General features: G+C 46.9%; 1 protein-coding gene across 3 annotated transcripts in view; it reads left to right on the forward strand.

The window, feature by feature from the left end:
* DLGAP3 (DLG associated protein 3) overlaps positions 1 to 12,316 on the forward strand; it is a 178,514-nt gene that overhangs the window by 992 nt on the left and 165,206 nt on the right. The gene's annotated exons all lie outside the window — the stretch shown is intronic.

Genomic DNA, 12,316 nt, shown 5'->3' on the forward strand with positions numbered 1-12,316 from the left:
CTTTGCCAGGTGAAACAGAGATCACACAGCTGGGTCTGGAAATTATGCTTTTCATAATGTGTCTCAGGTGTGTCTGCATGCTCCCCAGAGCCATAGACCTTCCTGCACTGGCAGGGGGTAAACTAGATGGCCTTTGAGGTCCTTCCCAACACTTATAATTCTAGGTACATTTGCACAACAGCAAGAGATCAATGGCTTCTCCTGACAGAAAGTTGTCAGCGGTGGCAACTTGTCACAAACACCGCCAGCAAATGCATGGAGCAGCCTGTGGGTGTACAATGTGCAGGTGAGGTTGCTTCCAGAACCATTGTGCCTCTCCCTTTTGATCTTTTGCTTAGGCTTTAGAGGTGCTCTTCTGGGGCGCAGAAGAAATGTGGCTAAGCAAATCTTCTCTGTCTTGTCATTTGGTCCGTCACATGGGGTACCCAGAGAGCTCTGTGCTGCATGCAGAATTTAGCCGTAAGACACTGCTGGGGGTGCTGTGAGAGCTGCCCAAGGTGGTTTCAGGTGGAAGAAAGAGCAGGGGGAAGGAAGGCCTTTGTTTGGAGGGGGGAGAGGCAAAGTTCTTTCATGCTGTGTGAATGTTCTTCGGGGATGTGGAGAGCGATTTGCTAGAAAGACAATCTAATGTGGAGCTCTCCAGATTCTCACACTGTTGGAGAAGGACAAGCAATCGCGCTTGGGTCTTTATTCATGGAGGGAGATGACAGAGGTTTATAAAATTATGAATGGAGGAAGGAGACAAGAGAAACATTTCACCTTCTCTGACCGTGCTGAAACTCAAGAGTCTCCCAGTGAAACTGACTGGGAAGGAGATTCAGGATCTGCTAGACACAAGGAAAGGTCTTCTTCACACAAAGCGTAATTATTGCCTTAAGGAATTCCCTGCCACAAGACGTGATGGTTGCTGGCTGTTGGCTTTGAGGGCTCAAAGAGGGGGCTAGACGAATTCACAGGTGATCAATCATAAAAAGGAATTAGTCTAGAGTGCTATATGGAACTTCCAGGTCTAGTGGCAGTCTACATCTCTGAATACCAGGTGTTATGGAAGCAAAGAGCAGGGAGGGGCCTGTCACTTTCAACCTGGGAGCATCTGGCTGTCTACTATTTAGAACAAGCATAGGCAAACTCCAGCCCTCCAGATGTTTGGGACTACAATTCCCATCATCCCTAGCTAACAGGACCAGTGGTCAGGGGTGATTGAAATTGTAGTCCCAAACATCTGGAGGGCCAGAGTTTGCCTATGCCTGATTTTAGAAGCTGTTTTAGAAATGGGACGGTGGACTAGATGGGCTCTTATTCTGAGCCAGGAGGGATCAGAGCGGGGGTGCTATAGCTCTCAGAGGCAGCGTTTTAAAAAGATGTCTTTGGAATCCCATTGCTGAGCATTTGGGTAACAGCTGGGGAAGCTGAAAAGACCGTTCAGAAGCTTCAGCTGGTCCAGAATGTGGCAGACTGGTTGTTAACGGGTGCTAAACATTGGGAACAAATTGCATTTGAATGTGTGTGATTTTTTCAAAAATCTATTTTTATTTTGCAGTGTGTGTGTGCGTGCGTGCGCTCGCTTGCATGCATGTGTTAAAAGAACTCCATTTACCCATTCATTTAAGAGTGGAACACATGCTGTCAGACACATGGAGGCTGCCACCCCAAAAATGGCACCCCTAGGTGCCAGGTTCTCCCATCTTCCACTGTGACATATTGTGCCACTTGCTTCTTCATGTGACACCATCACATCTTGCCAGGCTCAGTGTCACCACCCAGCGCCCACAGACACCTCAGAGTCAGGGCCCACCAGCACTGATGCTCAGCCTGCTCTCTGCATTTGTGAACTACCATTTAAATTTCCTAGAAATGTGTTTGTCCCAGAGCTATAGCTTCCAGCACCCTTAACAAACTACAGTTCCCAAGTTTTTGGGGGAAGGGGGAGCCATGGCTATCAAAATAGCATGCAAATGCTTTAAATGTGCAGTTGTGAGTGCGACCTCTGATAATGCTTCTTGCCTGCCTAGATGGAGAGCAAGCTGCATGTGTGAGTAAATTAATATTCGTTGCTCCACCTATTTCTGCTTCTGGCCTTGCCCACCACCAGCACGTGGCCCCTGAGAGGATGCTTAGAAAGGAACTACAGCCCTTGGGGTGACAGAAGTTTCCCAACTTCTATACTTGGGCATTGGGCAAAACTTAAAGGGGCACAGGAATGAGAAGAGAAGAGTGTTCTTTGCAGGGTCTCAGACCTGGACAATGTGCCATTCTGCCTTTGCTCCACTACATTTAGGGATGGGCAAATCTATCAGTTTCTCATTTTTTTTCTGATCTTAGCTTCAGTTCTTCACATTAGTTTGCAATTTTCTTTCTTCCTTTTTAAAAGCCCTCCTCAGAATTTTAGTTCGAATTTTTCCCAACCGATACACATTTGTCTGCAATTTTGCCTAACTGACGCACACATTTTTGCAAAGCAATTTCCTCTACTAGAGTGCATTTTTGCATGTTATCTTCACAAATATATGCATTTTTATGCACAATTTACCCTGGTAATCTGCAATTCTGTACAGGTTACTTGGCTGGAAAACTGCATGGGGAACTGCAAAAAGTGTGGATTTCTAAGGATGGTTGAGTTTGGGTTGTTATATTGCTTTGGAAAGTGTGAATTACATAGGTTCACCTTTAAATGAGAACTGAACCGAATTTCTCTCTGTCCTTCATTACATTGGTGGACACAGAATGCTTGACATCACAGGGTTAGTCCCAGTAAGGAAACACCCCATTAAGGTGTTTCCAACAGCGTAGGGTTCTGCCCAAATCAAGCTGGCAACCAGTTACACATAATCGTAACACATAATCACAGGAGAACTTTAAAAAATGGGTGATTGTTTCTTAAGGAATAGCGCAGATGTAATGTGTCACACTGTCCACAAACCATTTAAAGTTTTGCCTTTTCCCTTTAAAAACCTAAATCGTCTGATCATCCCATATGAGCTCCTTCCCAGAGTCATTAGATTACTTTTTGAGATTTTGCGCCACCGAGCGCTGCCATCTGAAATTAGGTTTGCATTTATGTGCCCATTTGTAAACCCACTTTTGACCCTTAAAAGGCCCTCTAGGCAGTGTACAGCAGTCAGAAAGTGTGATGAACATTGAAAGACAACAGTAAAGTTAACTTTGAAAAAAGAACATCCCAGGAGAAAGAAAAACACAGGCAAAGAGAGAAAAAGAATTGCACCAGGTGGGATGTAAGAAATTGATATTCTTAGTGTGGCAGCAACCACACTTTGGAACTCCCTACCTTCACTATGCTGTTTTCAGCACCTGCTTTATGGCAAACCTATCCTGATACATACAATGTTGACATGCATTTTTATCTGCTTTTGCTTGTCACTGATTTTAATTAATTTTTTGATGTTTTGAATTGCTGTTTTTAACAATAATTTTATTGGTTTATTCTTTCTGCAAACCACTTTAACAATAAAGCAGTGTATAAATTTAATGCAGCAAATCAATAGATAAATAAATAAATGTAACACTGAAGACCCATTGAAGTCAATGAGTCTTTGCCCCCTTTCTTAATGTTTGCAGCACAGGGAATGGCTTTATACCAAATGAGATTATATTGGTCTATTAGTAATGTCTACAATGACCGAAAGCAGCTCTCCAGGGTTCCTGGCAGGGTCTTTGCCTGGAGACAACAGGGATCGAAGTCAGGACACTTTGCATGCAACACTTATGCTCTACCTCTGAACTGTGGTGCAGGAAGAGGATGGATAGGAGTCCTTCAGGAGGCAATTCCAGGATTGGACCCTGCAACCAAGAAACCCCTGCCCCAGGTAGCAACTGGCTGCACCTCAAATAGCACTGACACACAAAGAAGAGACACACCCCCTCAAAAAAATATTGGTGTGCAGCAAGGGTAGGAAAACTGTGGACCATTAGGTGCTGCTGGGCTACAGCTTCCATCATTCCTGAACACTGACCATGCTGGATGGTCATCTGTCAGGGATTCCTTAGATGTAATTCCTATATTTCAGGGGGTTGGGCTAGATGACCCTTTGGGGGGGATCCCTTCTAAGGTAGAGACAATTGGGAGCAGGTGGCCTTTTATGCACCTTGGCCCCAAATTGCTTTAGAGTTTGAAAAGTGATCACCAGCACTTTTGAATCAGGCTCGGAAACAAGCCAGGTGCCGAATGCAAGATCAGATGATGATATGCTCCAGATAGCAGAGCCCTGGCAGCAGCATCCTGCACCAATGGCTATTTCTGAACTCTCTAAAGAGTCTAAAGGCAGCCCCAGGTAGAATGTGTTGCAACAGTCAAGCCTACATGTGACCAAAGCACGTTGCAAGGTCCAGGGCTGTCTTTATTGTGGCGCCCCACTTTCTCCTCAGGGGAGTTCTGGAAACCTGCACTTTTAAACTCTTTGAGATGAATGAATCTTTTAAAAATCCATTTTATGAAAATTGGGACAGCCTCTCTTATTGCATCCTTCACTCCCTATGCTGGGGACATCTATTGCAAGCCCTTTCTCACACCCCTTATTGCAGTCCTGGTAGAAAACTAGGAAGCTAACTTATACTGAGTCTGATCAATTATTGTCTACAAGGACTGGCAGAGGCTCTCCAGGATTTCAGACAGTACATTCCCAGCCCTACCTGGAGATGGCAGGGATTGAAGCAAGGACCTTCGGCATGTAGTAGTAAACTGCTTAGAATTCATTTTGGCATGTGAGCAATATATAAATTTAGTAATAATTATAATAACAACAACAGCAATTAATGCAAAGCAGGTGCTCTCAGAACTGAGCGACATTTCCTTTCAGGTTCCTTGCATGATTATCAAATCATCTCTCCCCTCAGTCCATTAGTATTTAAAATTGCCTTTTTATTGCAAGACTTTGCAAATAATATGCTCCAGTCATTCTCCAGGCTTCCTGGTTTTTGTTATGAATGCATAGTTCAATCATTCATTGTGACTGATGGGACTCCTTCCTGAGGACACTTTGGCTTTCTGGTCCAGGCAACTGGTTCACAATAGTTCAGTAGGCAGAAACCCATCAGGCAGTGTATTGACCCAGTGAATTGACAGGCTGCTCACCCACTGGCCTGTCCCTTGGTGCTGTTAGCATTACTCAAGCTTCCTAAGGATGCAACCCTGGTTTTTTGGCAGGACATGTTGCAACAAGTTGAGCACTCATTTCTGTGTTATTTGCTTCCTGGGGGAAAAAATAATCCGCTTGCAGCCCTGTTAACCCTGAAATTAGCAGGACTTTTGCACTGTAATTTCATGTGATGAGCTTTCGGGTGGTATTCCAGCACACAGTTCTTTCCTGCCATTTAAAATGTAGTGAGGCTTGGCAGTATATAGATCAAAAGAAGATCCACAGTTCCATAATGCAACAGGTAAAGCCATGTAAAAGGAGCACAAGAGTCCATGGTAGAAGCACTAGCATTATAATCAGGAAAACTAATGGAATAATCCCAGTGTCTGAGTGCACCCAAAATGTCTAAAAATCTACTCCAGGCCTCCTGTTTCCAGCGGCGGCCAAGATGACCCTTTTCTAGGAAACCCACAAACAGAGCATGGAAACAACAGCCCTCCAGTGTTGTCCTTCCCCGCTCAACAGGCATGTTCTCCCTAACAGGAGTGTTCAGGGTTCCAGCCAGCCATGCCCATTCCCAGGATACTGCATTCCATTCTCCCTGTCCCCAGAGCTTTTTTTTCAGGGAAAACACACAGGAACTCAGTTCCAGAACCTCTCAGGTGGGTGCTATTGCCATTCTAAGACAAGGGTGGTGTTCATGGTGAGTTCCAGCACCTCTTTTTCTAGAAAAATAGCACTGCCCATCACCACTATTTTTCCCTTTTCCAGTGTTTCATGACTAGCATGCTCAGTCTTTTTCAGGAAGGGGGAAGATCCCCTTTTTCGGTTTTTCAGTAGCCCCATTCTGGCACTCGCTACTTGAGTTTGCTGTTGGAATGATGATGGCAATGAGGGAAGGAGGCTAGTTGCTGCCCAGAAAGCAGGCCAGATGCAGCCTTCCAGCCCTGAAGACTCTCGCTAGGCCACAACCTTTGCCCAGGCTTGGATTAAGCCCTGTGGGAGGGGAGGAGGCAGAAATTACTAGCCAAAGGAATCTAACAGCCAAAGGAAGAAGGCTGGTAAAGGTAATTAAAAGATCAGAGTGGCTTGTTCCTTCCGCTGGTGCCAGGAAAATGCCCAGAGGGAGGTATTTTTACAGCACTCTTCATGTCTTCCCCCTGGCACTCTCCACGGGGAACACCCCGGGCAGAAATGGCTTCAGCTACAAAAGAGACATCAATAAATCAATGGACGGGCATCTGTGAGATTAATGTCTGCCTTTCATCTTTTGTGGTAGGAGGGATTGTGCGAAAGGGGAGGTGAGGTCAGTTCAAGGGTTGTCTTGAAATAAATCCTTCTGTCTTGCCCATGTGACAGTTTCACAGCCCTTCAGAGAGAGAGAGAGAGAGAGAGATTTCCATCTGCTGGTCTTGCTTGGAAGCAGAACTTGCAGAAAGTTACTCTGCCTGACTTCCTCCGGGGCACAAAAAGGACAGAGAGTCAACCTGTCAGTTGGGACTGTGCTGTTTCACCTCCTTTTAATTACACCCAATTAGCAGGAGCTCTTTCCAATATGTTGTCAGGCCCCTCCTAAACCAATGACCACAGAGTTTGAGACAAAATGTGTCATAAAGGAAAGCTCCCCTGAGCATGTACAGAGTGCTTTCCCCCTGCTTCTGAGCAGTGATAGCCAGTCAGTAGAGGGTGCTCCATTAGGGTGGATTTCCCAGAGCTTGGCTGGATCTTATTTTTAAATGGATCAGCTCAGTCCACTCTGTGACTGGTGGGACTGAGAGGGATTCATCCCTATGGAAGCCCATTTCAAACGATGCTCAAATTGACCCTTAAAATGCTGAGGTTTGAGGCTTGCCTTTTGCAGGTTGAATAATAATCAAACTCACTAAGCAGGCAAGGAGCCTAACATGTTCAAAGGTAACTCTTTCTACGACTGGAGTTCACTGAAAAATGAAACAGGCATGCTCTAAATAAGAGCAAGATCCTTAAAGATGCTTGTTTCTTATGCCTAGATGTTCTTTAAGGATGGGAGTTGCCCCAGCGGCAGCTAATCCATTATGGCTTTGGGGACAGTGCCTCACCAACCCCAGTCCTTCCTCAGTCTGCCCACTCCTTCCTGGCTTCTGACCCTGGCTCTCAGCTTCCTCCTCCTCTGTAGTCTCAGTGTTAGCCTTGTAGAGGAAGGTTGGGGGCAAAACTGACATTAGTTGGCTTTGCTTCTCATTGGCTCTGGCTTCACCTACTGTTTGATCTCCCTGCCCTCTGCCCTACCAGCCCCAACTGCAACCAGACCCCAAACCTCCCATTAAGGGCCCAAGGATGCTTTGAAACTCACCAGGCTCATCTGGGTGGGGAACTTGTGGTCCTCCAGGCATCATTGGACTACATTATCTTTGACCATTGAGCATTGAGGCTCATGGGTCATCGAGTGTGTTACATCTGGAGGTCCACAGGTTTCCGCCTCCCTCCCCGTCCCCAGCCTTTAAAGATTCCTAGCTCACTTCCAAGACGGTTGCTGCTGGGGGGGAAATAACATTCAATATCGCTGGATTGATTAGATTTGCTGTCCCACCTTCCAGCCCACATGAAAGCCAAAGACAAATTGTCTAACAAAATAGCATGGCATTTGGGGTTGGTTCTGTCCTTTCTAACAGGTAGCATTTCTTTGGGAACTGAGGGTTCCGATTTAAAGCTAAAGAGTGGGTTTTCCCTGGGAAAAGAGCAAGAGGAAAACTGCCTGGATCCATGCTTTCTAGGCACAAGACAAGCGGAAGTGTTGACGAGCCCACCGTCAGGCCACCTTGCTTAGTATTGTAGGCGCTGACTGACAGCCACTCTCCAGGGTTTCAGACAGGGGCCCTGCCCAACCCTGGCTGGAGAGGCCATACACTCAGCAACCACCTTCCTCACCTCTGAAGGTGTGGCTCATGGAGTAAGGTCCCTGGTGTAGATCTTAAGGATCAGGCAGTCCCTATGGTAGGGCTGGGACTGGGCTATCAACCCTGCAAGCCATGTTTGAGAGGTGGAAGGTTCTCTCCCAGCTCTACTGGAGATGAAACCAACCCAGTCTTTAACTCAATACATTTTCCCTTCTCCTGCCTACCCCTTGCATTGCCCAGATCTGACTTTCATGTTTTTAAAAAATCTCTCTTCCCCCACCTCTAACTTCCATGCTGATTTCAAAATGTGTACAGATTGTACCTTTTTCTTCCACTCCATAAAATGCTGAAACAAATTTTAAAAAGAAGCCAAATTCATTTTTAAAAATTGAGTCTGTGCAAAGAACACAGACGGCAAAGGACAACCTTGGCAGTGATAAAACAATGATGGTTTTAAAAAAAACTCACAAGGTATGTATATTACGGCCCTCTCCCAGGTGTCTGAAAGATGTGCTTTGCATTTATGGCAAAAACATCCAGCTCTCCTTATCCCACTAAGGAGCCAGTGCCTCAAACCCATCTCCTGTACATGTTTCTGCATCTCTATTGTTAATGAGGAGGGGAAAGGGAGGGGGGAGGTTTGATGAGGTGTAGAAGCCAGAAGTGATGAGTGTTTTAATTTACACTTGGCACATAGGTGAAAATTGCCCAGTCTGATTTTCCCTTTGAATATTCATTTAGCACTCACAGAACTGTTTCAGAGCAGGGGAGGGGGGATTCAAACTCTAAACAAGCTGCTTGGTGGTTGTTGTTGTTTTAAATTGCAATGGCGCAACTCCCTTTGGGTTTGTCATTAAGGAAGCCACATCTCACAGGAACATAGGAAGAGTCCTGCTGCTGGATCAGAACCCAGGTTCATCTAGTCCAGCATCTAGTCCAGCATGACCTGAGTGCAACAGCAACACACCCCACTTGTGATTTTCAGCAACTGAGATTCAGGAGCATACGGCCTCCGACAGTGGAGGGGGAAATAGCCATAATGGCTAGCAGCCATGGGTAGTCTTAAAGGTAAAGGTAAAGGGACCCCTGACCATTAGGTCCAGTCGTGACCACCTCTGGGGTTGCATCACTCATCTCGCTTTACAGGCCGAGGGAACCGGCATACAGCTTCCGGGTCATGTGACCAGTATGACTAAGCCACTTCTGGCGAGCCAGAGCAGCGCACGGAAACGCTGTTTACCTTTCTGCCGGAGCGGTACCTTATTTATCTACTTGCACTTTGACGAGCTTTCGAACTGCTAGGTTGGTAGGAGCAGGGACCAAACAACAGGAGCTCACCCCGTCGTGGGGATTCGAACCGCCGACCTTCTGATCGGCAAGTCCTAGGCTCTGTGGTTTAACCCACAGCGCCACCCATGTCCCTTATGGGTAGCCTTATCCTCCATGAATTTGTCTAGTCGTCTTCTCCCCAACTTCTCCTGACATGGAGACTTTGAAATAATGGAGATGGTGCAGTGCTTGAGAACTGATGGGGTGGATCTCAGCCATGGCAGTGTGTGGCTCAACACAGGGATGGACAAGTGGGACTTGTGCCCTGTTTCAGGATGTTCTATTTCCCCTCCTCTCTGTGTTTCCTTACCTACAACAGCCTGTCAACATTCCATGCCAAGCTTCCATCAGCCTCAGCCAGCCTGGCCAAGGGTCAGGGATGATGGAAGTTGTAGTTGGACAACAGCTGAATTAGCCACAGATTAGCTGCCTGAGCTATAGGAAAATGGCTCTGAAGCTTCTTCAGCAATGTATGAATTGGCGACTTTAAGCCCACACCCTACCTTGTTTACATCCCCACCTTGATTCTACCCTTCCACTTACCTCCTTGGCTCTGATCCTCTAAATCAGGGGAACCTTTTTCAACCCAGAGGCCACTTTCGCTCTTGGGGCCAACTTTCCAGAGGCCTCTTGCCTGTTATGCATGGTGCCAGAGCCAAACATGGCTGGAGCAAAGGATTTGACTCTTAGCTTTGTAGCATAGGCTACCCTCCAGCCCTGCAAAAAGCAGAGGTATCTGCACAGACACACTCCTCCATCCTCCTTCCAGACAAGCAAGAGTTCAAGTAGGGACAGCCCAATACATTTTGCCACTTGAGGCAAAACAGAAAATGGTGCCCCTCTGCTATCTCCTCCTCTGCCACTTTCACCTGATGCAACTGGAGGTGGCCCAGGGAGAAGAAAGGAGGTTGGAGATGAGTAGCAGGTGGCGGCAGCCCTATTGTTCCTTAGCACAGGAAGTGGTAAGTGACACACTCCTTGGGGGGTCCAGATCTGCCATCACTCCCTACTGTCACCAGTTTGCAGCCTGAGGCAACTGCCTCACGAAGGCTAATGGGTGGGCCAGTCCTGAGTTCAAGGACACATTCTAGCTAGGAATTCAAGTGGGGAGTCCTCTGTGCGAGGGGGCATAACTTGAGGAAAGTCTTGAGGGCCTTTGGCCCTTGGGCTGAGGTTCTTCACCCCTGTTGTAAAGGACATTCAGGCCTTGGCGAATCTCTTCCTCCCTCACCACCTCCTTCTCTGCTGGTTTCTCACTGTCAGATGGGTGTACTGGGGCCAAAGCTGCCTGAGCTGCAAATGTCTCCACCATGACCTATCTATCGAAATAGTTTCCGCGCCACTTTGCTGACAAGCGCATCTCCATTTCCCCCACTCAGCTGTTAGGAGCTGCTTCCATTGTTTCTCCCGAGCGCTAGGATATTATTAATTTCCCAGCACATTCAAAACATTTGCATGAGCAACAAGAAGCGCTTCAAAGGGATAATGAGAACGACGGGCTCCGGCACTCGGGCAATTGCAAAACAAAGGACCTCTGGAGCCATCAGAGCTAACGGGATGGGAAGATATGAATTGGAGGCTGATTAAAAATCACCTCAGGACCAGCTCTTTGGTTCAGCATTTGCCACTGCATGGAGGCGGAGGGGAGGGAGGGAGCGGAACCATGTGGCCAGTTTCATTAGGCACTATAGAAAATGTCATGCGGAAGTTTCAAGGGGACGTTGGAAGGAGGCCGGCCAACGTAGATATTGCTATCATTGACCTTCTCATAGGCAGCCCAGTTGCAAATAAATCCACAACTTGTTCAAATTAATTCCTCTATATTTCATGGGCATGTTGTCTGCGTGCTAGGTGGCTATCATGTTTTCCTGAGGCTTCAGGGCGTGGGCAGAATTCCTGTGCATGTGTTAACATGGCTAGTCCCTGTGGTCAGCTGGCATGGGCAAAAGCTGAGTACCTGATACATGGGTAAGGTTTACCAGTCTACTTACCGTTGGGAGAATAGGGATCCACAGGCCCAGGGACAGCATGTGGCCCTCCAGATTTCTCTTCCTGGCCCTCAGGACTCTCTCCCAAGGCCATACCCATCAACCAGGCCACACCACTCGCCAGCACTACCCAACACCCTCCTTGAGTGCTTTTGCTGGGATGAAGTATGTGACCTTGAACTATGGAAATCTCTGGATGGAGGGTGGGTGCAGAAAATTCTGGCCTTTTGTATGGCTGGAATGTAGCTTACCAGGGGAGCAGCCACATTCATTGCATCTTCCACTCTTCCCTCTGCCTCAGCCCTGACGTGCAACCCCAGAAAGTTGTCCATGAGGGAAGATGGTGCTTGGGTGGAAATCATTTTCCCATCCATGGCCTACCACTACCAGGGTTTGTATCCCCTTCCTTCCAGCATGCTCAAGTTCACTGCGACTTGAGGTGGACAGGGTGGGGAAGACGAGCGGCAATGCGATGTGCAGGAACGGCTGGATCTCGCTGAACTTGGCAAGAGCCCAGGCGCTCCACAAGGCAGGGAAGATGAGTGGGAACATTTCTGCACACAATTTTGCCGAATGTACCATTATGGCAAAGCAAATCCCCCTAATATGCTTCATTTTTGTATGCCATTTTCACAAATATAAGCATTTCTATGCACACTTTACCCACAATATATGCATTTTCATATACATTCCTTGGCTGGAGAATGGCACTGCAAAATTCAGAGAAGTGCGAATTTCAGAGGATGTGTTTCAGTTCATGTAATTTGAGGAAAGCACAAATTAGGTAGGTTCACCTGTAAATGTGAACTGAATAACTTGCAAACATAGGAAGCCTTTGGTCCCTCTAGTTTTATATATCTACTTTGACTGACAGCAACAATCCAGGGTTTCAGGACAGAGACATTCCCAGCCATACCTGGAGATGGGGGAAATTGAACTTGAGACCTTTTGAATGCAATGCAGACACTCTTACATACCTCTGAGCTGCATGCCTTCAGTTAGATCATCTGGGAATATTTTACTAATGGCA

The sequence above is a fragment of the Podarcis gaigeae genome (genome assembly GCF_964106915.1).
Source record: "Podarcis gaigeae genome assembly, chromosome: 8".
Taxonomy (NCBI): Eukaryota; Metazoa; Chordata; class Lepidosauria; order Squamata; family Lacertidae; genus Podarcis; species Podarcis gaigeae.